General features: G+C 40.5%; 1 long non-coding RNA gene across 1 annotated transcript; it reads left to right on the forward strand.

Moving 5' to 3' along the window:
- The first annotated feature begins 4 nt into the window (after positions 1 to 4).
- Positions 5 to 2,435, forward strand: LOC307126420. The gene is made up of 5 exons (XR_013816487.1): positions 5 to 67; positions 346 to 503; positions 919 to 975; positions 1,086 to 1,139; positions 1,891 to 2,435. It is a non-coding gene; the product is annotated as an uncharacterized lncRNA (long non-coding RNA).
- Positions 2,436 to 17,027: the final 14,592 nt, after the last annotated feature.

Genomic DNA, 17,027 nt, shown 5'->3' on the forward strand with positions numbered 1-17,027 from the left:
CCTCAGATCGGAAGTGGGCGGAGTTAACGAAAACGAAACAATCGGCATGGCGGAAGAAGAGAACACGGTAAACAGTTGTTTCTGTGTTGTGGTTTTAATCTATCAAGTTTATTTGTGTTGTGTATTTGATCCATCGTTGTTTTATTAACACTTTATACAGCAAGTGGCTCTAATCTTTTTTTAAACGAGCTTTACGATGTCTCTCGCGTCTGTTGATATGGTCTTGCTTTAAGTTACATATTCATTGTTTGTGATTTTACTTTGTTGTTGGCGCTGTATTTTTTATTTAATTACCTTTTCTGATACGGACCAATGTGTTTTATGTGGATTTTTTCTAATTTATAGAGGCACATTACGATTTGGAGAGGCTCAGCTTTACTTCATTTTCATCAATGCAAGACATTCTGCAACAGTTTTCACTGCCCAGTGTTTTTAAACTGACCAGATGGCACTAGTTGAATGCACACCTTCAAATTCACTTCAAAAAGCAGCTGTCCATGAAGGTATGAATGTTTTGAGTTATTTGTTTATATACAGTGGCAAGAAATAGTATTTATTTGTTATCCCTTTGGAATTAGTTGGTTTTCTGCATGATTTGGTCAAAAATGTCTTCTCATCTTCAAAGTTTCAAGTAGATATATTTATATATAAGCACAATGTGCTTAAGCTAACAAAATACAAACAGTATTTCATGTGTCTGAATATGTCCTATTAAAATCAAATCAAATACACAACCAAACATGTGATATGTATTGCCAAATATAGATATTGTTCAGTTGGATGACGTTCTGAAAGTTTATTTTATATTCTGAATATGCAGTAAGTGGACATTTTTGCTTGAGAACAATGAAACTTGGCTCTCTTGTACAATTTTTATTGTTACATTATATATAATATTTCTGTTTGATTATGTTTTAGTAAATTGACAATCAGACTCACCCCAGCACAGGACAATGGAAGCTGATCAAAAACAAGGTTAGTTTTAAAAGGCTCTCATAAAGACATAAGCTACTTATACAGATAGTGTGTTGTTATATCTGTCACATCTTTTCCAGGAATAACTCAATAATGTTCTATTGTTTTAGACTGTTCCACAACAGTTGGTCGGCTCTATTGACTGTGGGATATTCATGTTAATGGTAAGACATTTAAAAAAAATTAATAATAAGAGCTTTTCTTCATTAGGATGAAAAACATGAGGGCTTTTCACACTTGAAATAGTAAACCCCGGGTATACAGAATCCTGGGTTATCTTGTTTCACGTTTCACACTGATCATCATTAACCTGAGATGAACATTTAATCCTGGGTATTCATACACTGCCGTTCCACACTGTACTGTACTAAGCCATGGGATAACATCCTTATTTGCAGAGTCACTGATTGGACGAACACCGCACACAATATGTTTACATAAATGCTCAAGCTTTGCATGTCCTCGTATTACAAGTTTATCCTGAATGGACATTTCAGACTATAAAATAATTAAAATGGTCTCTTCTTCAATGCAATTGTTGCGTTTTCTGTCAGCATTTGACGTTTTTCCTCTCCACCGCTGAATTTATTATTTATGTAGAATGCACAGTGTTTCAGTCACTGTCCAAAGCACGTAAATATAAAAGTGTGAAATGTTACTTTACCCGGGGTTAAAAGTGTGTTTAGAACGACGATAAGCACAGTGTGAAAGCTTGCCTTTGGTTTCTGTATACATTTTGAACTGAAAATGGTTAATTAATTTCATTTGTGACAGGGTATGATTTATGTCACGAATATAGACATGAGGGAAATTGAATTTCAAGACTTTATTATACATGCTACATCCTTCAACACACGAGATTGTTAAAACACTTCCAACGTTTCATCCCATTTTTTGTACCCTTCTCTCATGAAGGAGCCACGGATCACAGAAGACCTCTCCACTGCAGTTGAACTACCAAACGTTTTCAGAGGTTTCGTGGAGGAGCCGTGCTTTCTGAAATTGAAAGAGGAAGACCAGGAAAAAGCCCTTCAACTTTCACAGGCTGAAATGGTTGACCAACAACTTGCCAAAGAGCCTTTAGTGTTTTTTTAAGTGTTTAGTGTTTGGACAAAAGGAGTCTCAGAATTAATTGCATGTTTATGGTTTATTTCATTTGATTTAATTTGTCATGTACCTGCTGGGCAATAACTTTGAACCTAGTTCAATATTCTCTTTGGTCTTATTGTGTATTTTTTTAAAGCAAACCCCAGCTAGTATATGATGCCTTTGGGGAAGTACATTTATTAAAATTAAATAATTTTTGTGTGTTGTTTTGGGATTTGATTAATCTGAATCTGCTTGAATTATGCATTCCAGTGTAGAATTGTGTAATGTGTATTATGTACTATGAAAAAAGGTTCATTCTGAAATGCTTGAGTAAAAAATATTTTGTCATATAAATAAATGTTCAAATGCTCAATCTTTGTTTTCATTTTTAGTGTTTTAAGCTTCATGTTCAATTGATCTAATATAATCTTTTGAGACATAATATAAATAGCAACTTTTTACTTTAAAAATCCTTAACAAAACGTTGCAATGGGGTTTTATGTATATATATATATATATAAACTTACATTTTATATATATTAACTTACATTTTATATATATATATAATGTAAGTTAATATATATATAAAATGTACGTTTATATATAAATTTACATTTTATATATATTAACTTACATTATATATATATATATATATATATATATATAACTTACATTTTATATATATTACCTTACATTTTATATATATATATATATATATATATATATATTCAATGTGCAATGTGTGAATTTTTTTTATTTAACTATGCACTATTAATGAAAAGTGAGTATATCTATCTATCTATCTATCTATCTATCTATCTATCTATCTATCTATCTATCTATCTATCTATCTATCTATCTATCTATATCTCTCTTCAATTAGAACGTATTAATAAAATACTTGACATTTTTAACATGGTTTGAAACTTGAGCAATGTATACGAAGATAAACCAGCTCCGCCCACTTCCGGCATGAGACCATGGCGCTGTTGTCCTCAGACTGTTGTGAGTGACGTATATGGGTTCTGCGGTTCTGCAGTTAGACCTATCTCGCGCAGGGAAGAAGGGAACATCGATACATCCATAGACATAATAAATACATAGACGCCCTATTGGTCGCTTTAGAACGTTGCTGCAATACGTCAACGCGTCCGCCATATTGCTGAGGGCAAGACTGCACTGTAAACAAATGCAAGTAAACGGGTGAGCTGCGGCTTTTCTGGATAAAAACAAAAACAACGTTTACATTTATCAACCGATTTCAGTGGTTTATGATGTACGTGGTATACTAAAAGTTCTATTCTATAGTTACTTAAAATCTTGATAGTTAGACTTATAAAATATATATTTTAATAAGGAATTGTCAAAGGCTTGTAATGCATTTGGATTTTTATACTTGAATAAGAATTATGAAGACGCCCATACTGAGATATAATTTAATTTTCACATTAAATGAAATAAAGTTTTCTTATAGTGGAAAAGGCATTTTCTGTATTTAACCAATTTTTGCTTTTCTTGTGCTTAGAATTGACCGTCATTGAGAAAATGAAACTGCAAATACAAATCACACTGGCAGGCTGCTTTCTGTTTTTTTATAGCACTAAAATGATAGATATTTACAGGTAGATACTCTAAATATACAATAACAAAGATAACTCATGGATCCTTTATACATATGATATGGTACAACTACACTGCAATGCAAATAGTAAATACATGATAAAGTGAGAAGTAATAGTAAATAGTGTATAGTCAATAAAAAAATAGTCAATGAAATAAACAAATAGTATACAGCAAATAAAATAATGAATAGTATAATTATATAATATCAAAAATACAATAATATAATGATAATAGCATAGTTTGTATAATACTATAATAATAACAATAGAATATGAAATATCAATTACAGAATAGAGACAATAATAAAACATAGTTAAATAGTGACTAGTGAAAAGTACAATAATTTACCAGCATAACTATAATAGATTGATAATTGCAAGTGGTATAATATAATAACGATAATAATAATAATAATAATAGCAAATGCAATGTAATATCAATTGCAGAATAATATAGACAATAATAAAAATAGTAAATTAAATAGTGACTGGTAGGTACAATAATAGTATTGGTATAATAATAATAATAACAACAATAACAAAAGGCTGTATATTAACCATCAATCATCTATAATCAGTCATCCTTTGTAGGGTCACCATGGCACACATCACAGAAAAACACAAAACCTGAAATGTACACCAGGGCATTGTCCACAAGGCTACCAATGCGGGTTGGCAGGAAGCTGTGGTCACACACAAGTGCAGAAACGTTTACAAAAGGGGATGGAAGCTCCTCAGATTCTTCTACTGCTAGAGATTACATTTCAACAGCTGGGGTCCGTTTTTCGTACCTCGCTTAATACATCTGAGATGATTTGACAGATCCCAGATCTTTTAATCGTGATCACTGATCTCTGGATAATTTGGTTCTTCAAACAAATTTGCGGATTGGATTAAAATATCTGGATTAAGTTATCTGAGATTACTGCACGTTCTTGTGTTCCCTGAAGAGGGCAGATACTCGAAACCACGATCAGCAATGCAGCGATTGGCTGGTGGCAAGACAGCAACGTAATGACATCATATAATTAAAAAAGCCACCTGGCTTTTAACTGTACGTGTGTAAACCTCTGATAAAATGATAATATATTCCATCACAAATAAATCTCTCAATCAAGTGGCTGTGTGTATAGTACTATACACAACATTATAGTATTATAATATTTTCAAATACTCATTTTTATATGATTTTTATATTCTTATTATTTAAAATTATTATTGCCCCAGGTTCAGTAATGAACTATAAAGTAGCAGTGGCTGGGACAGATTTTAAGTATGCAACCTAATCCTGTTTACATTAAATAAACCGCTCCTGAGCAGGTTTGAGTTTCCGGACCTGTTGCTATGACAGCAAGTCCATGGGCCAGTTGCATAAACTAAGCCATTATGTTAAGACAGTGTCTTAAGATCTAGTATGAGCCACTAGCAGTTAGGCAAGTGGCATTCAGTCTTACTTTTCGTATCAAATTAAGCCAGTCTATGTTTTTATGTAACTGATTTAAAAAAAAATTATGAACAGTCTTAAAGAAAAAAATGTATGTCTAACTTGTAAGACTAGTCTTAACGGTTTATGCAACCGGCCCCCGGATGAGCTTCGAAGAACCAAACAATCCAAGATCATGCCAAATCAGCAACAATCAAGTCCAGCTAACTGAGTTAGCCACATACGAAGAACAGACCCCTGATAGCGACAGGGTCTCATCCTGTGGTTCCACTTTCCCTGAAGTGCTTGGAGAGACACTGCACCGGACCATGAGACACCGGAAAATGCCCTGGAACTGGCCTGCAGTTGGATGTTTATTCCATCCCCCTAAAAACCACACACACACACACACACACACACACACACACACACACACACACACACACTTAAGAAATAGTTCACACAAAAATTAAAATGAGCTGATAATGTATTCACCCTAAGGCCATCCAATATGTATATGTCATATAAACATAGATATTGTTGTAAAGGCTCCTTTAAGAGAGGGCTTTTATTTTGACATCATATCTCACTTTCGGGCTGAGGAGTCTGGTGCGATAATCTGCCGTTGCCTGCTGAACTTAAATGGTCCGCTAGCCGTCGCTGAAAGGACATTTATTCCTGTTAAATTGTATTTGCTGCAGCAGTTCCCAAGGTGTTAGTCATTGACCTACAAGTAAGCCTGTTTGCCTTATTTTGGTGTTTATTGAGATCGGTACTGAGTTATTTATAACTTTGTCACTCTGACATGTCTAAACATGCCCTCAGCCGATGTTTCTGTTAGATTAGCTTAATAATGCTGTTCCATATGTGATTATTTCTTCTTTATTGAGATGTATATCACTGCCTTTGTTGATATAATACCTTTGTTATGTGATTTTGGTTATTTTGAGCTGTTTATATCAGACGAACGATTACACTCGGATGTGCCGCGATATCCATATATGGAGTGTGTATCATGTTAAATGACCGTGTACAGCTTAATGCACCATGTGATGCCTTCATTTCCTTCTTTGGATTGTATATTTGTATATTTCATGGTTTATTATATATATGCCAAGCTAGAAAGTTATTCATTATTCTTTATTGTATTTTTTGTTTCAGACTAATGCCTCTACTGCCTGTAATAGATACCTCTGCAGCTTATCCTTTATAAATACACCACCTAAAAAACTACTTACCTGTCTCCTCATCCTTATACAACTGTGCTCTGACCGGCACCCAGAGAGGTTCACTCATCTAATAACTAACCAGATCCTGTCAGTTAAAAGTACATAACAAATGGTCCTTCGAGCCGGATTGAGTGTTCCTTTCTGATATGATGGACTCTGATGAGGAGATTGTTGGCGGAGCCCGTCCTAAGCGCCTTACTCGTTGTCCAGCCTACCTCGAGCAGTATGAGGTGCAGTTTCCCTGGTCCAGACCTGTCTCAGAGCCTGATGTTTTCCGCACCATGGAGACGCCTGTCCCAGCCTGGTCCCGGTCCCTTCAGCCATGTGTTACACCCCCTAGTGGTGACCATGTCCGTCCTGATGGCTCGCAGATCCTGTCATCCAGACGTCAGCTTACTCAGCCTGCTGTGTGCCCTCAGCCAGTCCCTTCCTCGCCTTCGATGGCTGATTCAGTGGCTTCGGCCCACCTCAGCGAGCTACAGCACCTGCGCCACGAGCGTGCAGCCTTCCAAGCAGATCTGAGAGAGTTGAGATCAGTTCATGCAGAAGTTCGAGAGTTAGTCATAGCAGCGCAGTCCCTTCGAGCAGACATTAGCCAAGCCAGAGGCCAACCTCTTTCGCCACTGCAGCCCTCAGTGTTGCGGTTGTCTAATCCTCCAGTCAAGCCCTGTGTGTCCACTCCTATAGTCGATAGTGGTCCTTTCCCTGATCTTCCTCCGCCGCCTTGGCCTGAGCCTGACGCAGCCTTAGCGAGACAGTTAGGTGACCTTGAGTTGTCCGGTGCAGCTACTTCCTATCGGCCTGTGGTACCAGAGTCTCAGCAGTATCCCTTTGTGCTCCCTACCACTCAGTCGCGTCCTTCTTGGCCTGGTGTTCCGGAGGCTGGTGAGTTCCCTCCTCCTCCTACTCCTCAGGACCTTAGAGAGTTGCTTACACCTAGTGCCATGCCTTTGCCTGTTCGCCACCAGTTAGCACCTGCCTATCCTAGTCTCCCAGCTTTCCCTCGTCAGGCAGAGCCTAGGGTGCGCCCTGTAGTCCGTTCCTCTGAGTTTGTGTATCGTGGTCCCCCTCCTACGATCCCTAAGTTTACTCATCCAGACCCTAGTGAGTTTGCTCGCCTTCGCATAGCTCTGGAGAACCTGCTCCCCCCAGATGGCACGGAGCTGTTTAAGTACCAGATCTTAGTAGATCACCTTAAGCTCGAGGAAGCTAAGATGATAGCTGATGCTAACCTGAATTCCCCTACCCCTTTCACGGACACTATGTCAGCACTTTGTGAAAAGTACGGCCAGCCACATCAGTTAGCCTTGAGGAGGATAGCTAGTGTCCTTGATAGTCCTGACGTTAGACGAGGTGACATCCCAGCCTTCCAGAGATTTGCTCTCCAAGTCCAATCCTTAGTCGGCCTGTTGAGAACTTTAGGACATGATGGTGAGTTGGAGTTGAGTTGTGGTTCCCACGTCGCACGCCTCCTGAGCAAGCTTCCCCCGGAGCAGAGAGCAGAGTTTCGTCGCCATATGTTTCGCCAACCTGGGTCTTCCCCTAACCTAGTCGACCTCTCTAACTGGCTTCGTTACGAGACCTGGTGTCATAGCTATGATACAGAGTTAATGTCTAAGAGCTCACATGCTGGCAAGAGGTCTGTTGCTATCCTGCATGGAGTTGGAACATCCTCAGTCCCATCCTCATCCTCGTCCCCTTCAACAGTTGAGTCTTCCATGCCTCGTAAAGGTTCAGTACAGCCAGCCAAGCCTGCTAGAACGAAGCGCTATTGTCCATTCTGTGGATCGCCTGAGCATTACCTGAGTCAGTGTGCTTCCTTCACACAGCTTACCACTGATCAAGTTAAGACCTGGATCCGTAGTCACGATCGCTGTTGGCATTGTGCCAGATCACACCATGCTGCCCGATGCGATCTGAAGAAACCCTGTAGTCTTTGCCGTGGCTTACATCTTCGCTCCCTTCACGATGTGAATGTCGGTCCTTCCGCTACAGAGGATTCCACTACTATGGAGAAGAGTTGCCTTACGAGTTTCTCCTCGGATAGGTTCTTCTGCGATAAGCCTTCCATCAGTGGCCGTGTCATGCTTAAGGTGGTTCCAGTGCATCTGCATTTTGAAGATCGTACCTTGGATACCTTTGCCCTCCTGGATGATGGATCGGAGCGAACGATCCTACTCTCCACTGCCGCTGAAGCCCTGGGCATTCAGGGTGTTCCGGAAGACCTTCCGTTACGGACCGTCAGAGACGATGTTCAGGTCATTCGAGGCCGTTCCATATCCTTTCAGATATCTCCCGTCTCCCGACCACAGATCAGTTATCAGATCAGTCATGCCTTTACAGCTGATCGCCTTAACTTGTCGCGCCAGTCCTATCCCATTGAGCAGTTAAGGCGTAAATACAGACACTTGAGAGGCCTTCCCATCCGTACCCTTACAGATGTCCAACCATTGCTCCTTATTGGTTCTGATCAGCCCCACCTTATAACCCCCACTGAGCCTGTTCGATGGGGCGGCCAGGGAGCGCCAGTTGCTGTTCGAACCCGCTTGGGATGGACACTTCAGGGTCCTGTTCCTTCTAGGGGTTGTCCTTCTTCCCCTCGCCAGTGTCTGCTTACCTCTTTGGTTCCTGTCCAAGATGAGCTCCTTCACCACGTTCAGAGATTGTGGCAGTTGGATACAATTCCTTCCCGTGAGTGTACTGACGTTACTCGCTCCAAGCAGGACCAGGCTGCCCTTCAGCTGCTTGACCTCAAGACCATTACCCAAGAGATGGAGGGTGTTCATCGCCTCGCCACTCCCCTTCTTCGTCGTAGAGACATGCCTTCGTTGAATGCTCCGAGAGATTCAGTCTTGCCTACCCTCCGCAGTGGGGAGCGGCGTCTACTGAAGAATCCTGAGAAAGCCGAGACCTACCGAACAGAGATGCGAAAACTCCTTGAGACCGGAGCTGTCCGTGTAGTCCCTGATCCTGTTCCTGATAGCCCTGAGTGTTGGTACATTCCTCACCACCTTGTTAGCCACAATGGGAAGTCCCGTCTCGTCTTCAATTGTTCCCATCAGTACAGGGGTCAGAGCCTTAACCAGTACCTATTGCCCGGACCTACCCTTGGAGCCTCGTTGATAGGTGTCCTCCTTCGTTTCCGAGAGCATCCTGTAGCCGTGAGTGGAGATATTAAGGCGATGTTCCACCAGGTTCGCCTCCTGCCTGAAGATCGTCCTCTACTCCGCTTCCTATGGCGAGACCTTCAGATGGATGAGGCTCCTCGGACCTTCGAGTGGTTAGTTCTACCCTTCGGTACCACCTCCAGCCCTTGTTGTGCTATCTATGCACTCCAGCGCCACACCCGTCAGCACCCCTTGACCGATGAGGAGATCCGTTTCTCTCTGGAGAGGTGTTTCTATGTTGATAATTGCCTCCAGAGCCTACCTACTGCCGATGCAGCCCAGAGTCTGATTGATCGCTTGCGTACTATCCTTTCCGGAGCTGGATTCGAGATCCGGCAGTGGGCCTGTAACGAGCCGGCTGTATTGAGTCACCTGCCTCCTGACGCTCGAGCTACCAGTGTGGAGCTGTGGCTGACACAGGAGAAAACCGACGTCCCTGAGTCCACATTAGGTTTGAGTTGGAATTGGCAGTCCGATACCTTGTCCTATAAGCACCGGCCTGTGATCTATGAGACCCCTACCTTGCGGAATATTTATAGGGTCCTTGCTACACAGTACGACCCACTGGGATTGCTCCTTCCTTACACAACCCGAGCGAAAGTGATCGTTAAGCACCTTTGGAATAAACACAGAGAATGGGATGATCCTAACCTACCTCCTGACCTTCTCCGTTCCTGGATACAATGGGAAGAAGAACTTTGCTGCCTTCCTAGTGTCTCTCTTCCGCGCCCTTATGTTCCCCCTACGGTTGGGATTGGTGGAATCACTCACGAGGTCCATATTTTCTCAGATGCCTCTGAGCAAGCCTACGGAGCTGTAGCTTACCTACGTACCGTTGACCCAGCGGGCCAGACCTACCTGTCCTTCCTTATCGCTCGTTCCCGTGTTACCCCTAAAAGAGTGCATTCCATACCTAGGTTGGAGCTTTGTGGGAGCTTAGTTGCAGCACAGCTTGCGAAGTTGCTGGCCAACGAGTTGACCTTGACCATCCAGTCTACTGTTCTGTGGACCGATTCTACCACGGTTCTTCAGTGGTTGAAGTCTGAATCCTGTCGGTACCGTGTCTTCGTTGGCAATAGGATTGCAGAGATTCAGGAGCTTACCGCTCAGTGCTCTTGGCGCTATGTTAGATCTGCTGATAACCCTGCCGATGATATCACGAAAGGGAGATCTCTTTCCTACCTTGCCACCCCAAACCGATGGTCCCAGGGACCCCCTTTCCTTCTTCTTGACCCTCGGGAATGGCCAGTCCTTCCTACTCCTGAGCCTGGTGAGGATCCAGCGGAGTTGCGAAAGTCTACCTTCTGTGGAGTTATTGCCTCACCTAGCACCTGCAGTCACCCAGATAGATGGAATTATCCCACTTGGTTAGACCTGCTGGATGTCACTGCCCGAGACCTTCAAGGTGACCCAGATCCTGACATCGTTCCAACGGCCACAGATTATAGTCAAGCGGAAGTCCATGTCCTTAAGCAGGTCCAACAGGAATCCTTCCCTGAAGATTACCACCTGTTAGAATCAGGGAAGTCAGTTAAACCTAGTAGCCGTCTAGTTGCCTTGGCCCCTGAGATGGATCCTTCTAGTGGATTGATTAGAGTTGGTGGTCGTTTGAGGAGAGTGGCTGACCTCGCAGATTCCGTTCTACATCCTGTAGTCCTAGACCCGAAGCATCCAGTGACTCGCCTGATCATTCGCCATCATGACACCCAGCTGCATCATCCTGGATCAGAGCGGCTGTTTGCTGAAATAAGGAGATGCTATTGGATCCTGCGAGGCCGTGAAGCTGTTCGACGGTTCCAGCATACCTGTCCGGAATGTTGTCGGTGGAGATCCCAACCTTCGGTGCCTCAGATGTCTGATTTACCTTCTGCCCGCCTTCAGCTTTACAAGCCTGCCTTCAATTCATGTGGGATGGATTGCTTTGGTCCTTTCCTAATCAAGATTGGAAGACGTACGGAGAAGCGCTGGGGTGTAGACTTAAAAATTAAGCTTTTTCCCCCGTGGTTTAATTCACAGGACCGGACACCAGTTATCTTGCCAAGAGATATCTTTTATTGTTGTAAGTCAGACATAGGGAGAGAGACAATTTCTGAGGATGGTCTTCATTCCAACTTTCTCTCTCTCCCTTCCTGGACACCCAGTTGGATTTTATAGGTTGCTTAAACAGTGAAATAATTGTTTACCAGAAAAACAGGTTGTTTATGCTATACCTCGTGCTTTCACGTGGCACAATATACCCTAGAACATATGCATAGAGAAACTTGTTGTTCATTGTTCAAAATATGTCTTAAAGAGAACTTGTGACATGTCATATGCATTGGTAGGAAAACAACAGCAATACTTTCTTACAGAAAACTTCAGTCACATGTGCATAATTGGAAAACTTATGCTACATATTCCTGTGTTCAAAATTATCCCCTCTCCATGTCTCTCACACTTCATGTGCTCAGACTTACTCTGACTAAATAATAATGCAATACAAATAATAATAATTACAAATAATAATGAATGATACAATACAAACGATAATGAATATTAGTAAAGAATAATACAGAAACTTATATTAAATAATAAAATCTTAGTCTTCAGTCCCTCCACTGGAACTACGGCAGTCAGTTCCAAACTTGTCACCCCCACCAGTTGGCCACCTAATGGAGTGATAGTGAGAAGGAAAAACAGACCAAAGAAACAACAAGGTAGACCTACAAAATAAACAGACAATGAAACATAAGGAAAACAGAAAAGGGAACAAAACAAATGAACAAATAACCCCAACCCATGTTATGTCCCCGCATACTATGTGTCATTTAATGTCTATGTGTATGCATTTAATATGAACCCCAATCTTCTAAGAAAGTAAAAACGAATGAATCTTCACCAGTTCCTGAACTTGTTCGGTACCTGAACTCCTTCAGTTCCTGGCCAAAATAACAAACTAACATAAACGTTGATGTTAAAGAATTCCTATCCCTTGGGGTTGTAAAACTCCATCCATTAGCCCAAAAAACGAAAACTAATGACGTGGTCAAAAGGAATTCTGCGTGTAAGCCTTTTCAGCCTTTCGGTGAAGTTCTTTTAATTTATTGATATCTCATTTTAAATCTGACTCCATTAATAATTTTATCTGACTCCAATTCTAAGTGACTCCATAAAGTGTGCTACATTTAGAGTTTATCAGCTGATTTGAAGATTAGTTGCGATTTAATTTAGATCGCTGATTTTCTTTATATCTTCCTAGTTTTTATATTCGTTCATCGAGAGACCCTAAATCGCTTAGAGACATGACGCGTCCGGTTCGCGCGCTCACGGGCACAAAACGGTTACTTCTGTGATTAGTCAGAGGATGTAGGGTGAATATTTTACCTTTAAGTGGTTGCACATGCTCACTCAACAAAAAGTGTAATTTTAGTAATATCTACGGACTACAACTTGCTAACCCAGCGATAGTCAGAAATCGGAATATCGCGCACGCTGCGCTCCATGCTTCAGTCGTGGCATCATCGGTTTGATCTATCATAACCCTAGATTTTGCGGTAATAAAGGACTCTACATCGATCCATACTAGAATAACGATTTCGGAACCATACAAGAGAAATCAAGATTAACATTTATTTGGCCAGACAGGAAAAGTAAATATCGTAGACAAGAATCCATGGTACACAACTGATCAGCGTAAAAACATAAAACACAATTGCAAAGCAATATGAAAATAATTTAAAAGAGTCATCATGTCTGGCACATCTACATGCAGTTTGCACGGGGGGTCTGATTGCAGAATATTCCCCCAGAGAGTTAGAACATCCAGCCTTAAATACTCCAACTAGAACAAAAGGGCTGTAAATATTTGCAACACCCCCACCTGGTTTTGGGGGAGTGGATCAGATATCTTTGAAGAGACTACTCAAAGGAGAACTGAATTCTCATTAGTTTTCCAATCTTTCTAATACTACCAGTGACTGTAGTGAAACTGAGACCATTTTACCATTCGCACTGAGACCTTTAAAAAGACATCAAACATGAAAAGGATAAAACAATAAATTTACAAATAACATCATCACTGATATATCTGCATTTGGTGACTTGAAACCAGGACAAGGAGAGGGCAAAATGGGGAGGGGGGAGGAATGTTTGTCAGGGTGTTGTCACAGTTTCTGTGAGATCTTTTCCTCAAGATTAGTGACTTTTATTGTTCAATTACTGAGGTGTGTAGCTCAGCTTTTGTCTTAGCACCAAAACCGACTCTTACAGACGGCCCCTGGCCAATTGGGACAAATTCAGATTAGTTCCCAAGGGGACATACTTGGACATTCCTTGTTTCCATATTTTGGATGTAATTTCCGAAGTTTTCATGGTGCTGATCCTGGAGTTAACAGCACAAATCAATGGGTGCCGGATTCAAGCAGTCACCTGAAATAACAACATTAAGACAGGCTGAACATGAAGATGAAAACACTGCTGAAATACACCTCAGCGGCACAGTCCCTTTAGGTGTAGGCGTACTGTGCTGATTGGATGCTGAAGCACTTAGGCAGGGTATCTGTTATCCCGTTGGTCAGGTTTGTTTCCACCTGCCGATGATTGTGAGGGTTTTCAGTCTGTAGAATGACTTGTTGTCCCAAGTCAGTTGTGTTAGCCAGCATGAGCAGAAAGTGTCAGTGGAAAGTGTCTTTACACTTTGAGGAAACATCTGTGTCCTCCCCAGGATTCTTATCAATAGCTGACCCTTAGAGAAATCCTCGGTCACCTTCAAGCAGAAGGTTTGGTTTGCCGGGCAGGTCAGATCTCCATGGGTGAAGGAATCATTTCACTGATGATGCTCCATTGTGTGCGAGACACCTGAACAAATTCTGAATAACCATGCAATAATTGAACACTGATGACTTTGTGGTTATTGTGAGATGGAAAAAGAGAGTTGTTGGATAATCACAAGAACATCAAAATAACACATTATAAACTCCTGTCAGAAGTGCGAGTGGTAAAAACGGTCTCATTTCTCAGTGTTATATATTTAGTGAGCAAGTCTCATTTGATCGCCAGATTCTTCAATACCACTAGTGATATTGAAGTGGAATTTAAACATGGTCTGGATGAATTGAAGGAAGGGTATCAAAACCGTCAATATAACAGTAGGTTTACCAGCAGTATGCATAATTAAAGTATATCACATAATTAAACATGGAAATACACAATTGAATAATTGCCATTATAAAATTGTTTGTATCAGTTGTTTTGAATGCAAATCATTATTGAATTCTTATGTTTCAATCAGATTACTTAGAGAATGAGATTTACAGAAAAAGAGATTTAAAATCTTTAGTTAAACTTTGGCACTCATCTTCTGCGCATTTGATGTACAGGCGGAGTCACACTCAATGATGCAGGTCTGACTGAGAATTGTTTACTTAATTTATGGAAATGCCTGCATCTCAGATCTAAGTCTTTAGATATATTTTATTGTCATTAGTCATATGTTGGAAACTAGGGGCCCTTCCAGTTTTCAACAATGCTAAGGACTGGACATATTAAGCAATTTGTCCATCAGTTTACTGATCAATTAATTGTCCATTAATTAATTTGTGACAAAGCCATGCACATGTTTTATGCATCTTGCAGTGTTTACATACAGGAAGTTGACATGGCTGTAAGCCGTAAAATTATTCAAACCAAATAAAAGGTAATTATGAAAATAAAATTGTTCAAACCAAATAAAAAGGGAATTATGAAAAATAATTCATTTTGTCCTGTATGTATGAAGATTAATAGTGTATGATAAATTTGCATTATGTGTATGATTTTGGCCTGGATAGTCCCATGATCTATGCCAGGAAAAATGTGTTGTGCGGTGATAGAATTAAGGATGTGTGTTGTGTATGGATGTGTATAGGAGATGGGTGGTGTCTATCCTACCATAATCTGTGTTGTATAATTTTATTCCAGTTTTTATACTGGGAAGCCATTTAACTATGTGTGCTGTGAGGTGTGAATGGCTTCATGAAGTCTCTTCACTCCATCTCCTAGATGTTAAGTTGTGTGTGTGTGTCTTGACTTCAGACCCAGTGGAATCTGGATCTGAAGGGTGGCAGCCATTCACCTGAAAGGAAAACAAGCACAGAGCGAAATACAGTTTATCTTGAACCTTTACACAAATTTAATTAAGGTAGATGAGGCTATCTTATTTTTTCTTTACTGGTCTTAGCCAGATAGATTGTTGTAGATGGCTTTAACCTGTTACGGTTTTATGCCATTATGAGAAAATTTGTTGTAGTTTACAAATACATGTATCATAATCATGATCATGTTTCTGTGAAGAAAAGGTTAGATAAACTGATTTATAATGGTCAGATCTGACTGTGTGTAAATGCAGTCAGACCAGTTGCACCTTAAGTTGCTGTTGCAGTTGTGTTTACACAATCTGCTGTATTGTGATTTTATCACACCCAGGTCCCCTGGGGCAATCTCTTTAAATGATGCTGTTTATACAAGTCAGATCTGTGTTTAGAGCATCCGGTCACCAGGTGTTTATGGTGTCATTTGAACTCTTGACCCTTTGGATCTCTGTGTGTCCCCTGTAGAGTGAATGCCTTAAGTTAACATAACACACAACTCTCATTACATTCCCAGTAAAATGACTTCCCCAATCAGGTCCCCTGTAATCTGACGCACCCAGAGAGGAATTTGCTAACACTTGCGAGTTTCTTTGCAATGGAAAACTTGTACCTCCCCTTTCTCATTGGGTTGCAGATCAATGAAATGTAAATTATTAGGCCTTGCCTGAATTCAACTTATTCAAGTTACAACCATCAGGTTACTCATTTAACTGGGCATTGTAATTTTTCTCATTTAAATTATTGCACAAATAGAAGATACAGAAGTTCTTTCTCTTTAGGTTTTTTCCTCTTCAGTTTCTTCCTTCACAGTTCTGTCCTTAACCATTTATATTCTCCTTCCCATCATTTCAACACTAATAATGCTCTTGCCTCCCTACTTGCACATCCCATCTTTCTACCTTCTAATCCTTTTCATACTTTCCCAACCTTCTTTCTTCTTCTAAATAATGCTGAATTATCCTGAGATTAAAACCATTTCTGGCATTTATAATATAATTTACATTATAATCATAATATAAATCATATTATATTAAAATAGTATGAATTAAATAATCATTTTATTTGCTGGTCTCAAGAGGATCTCTGCTGAGTCATTTGTCCAGAATAATCTGTTATCATCTCACTGATCTTTAGATTGACCTGCAGCTGCTGCTGTGCTGGCCTGATCATTGGGTGCACAGCAATAAGACCAAACTGGAAGCCAGTTATAAACTTAGTTGCTGTGAACGTCCAATAAACTGCAAACACTGAGAGCACAGATCAAATTATTGCTCAATTCAAAGATTTTTGTGACTACACAATATAGAATTGGGCACAATTTTCTTGTTTCAGGCTGAGAAGTTATCAATTGCATTCTTTGGGGAATCTATTTGCATATGAAAAGGAAGGTTTGACAAACACAGGTCTGATGGAGA

Source organism: Gobio gobio (genome assembly GCF_949357685.1).
Source record: "Gobio gobio genome assembly, chromosome: 1".
Taxonomy (NCBI): Eukaryota; Metazoa; Chordata; class Actinopteri; order Cypriniformes; family Gobionidae; genus Gobio; species Gobio gobio.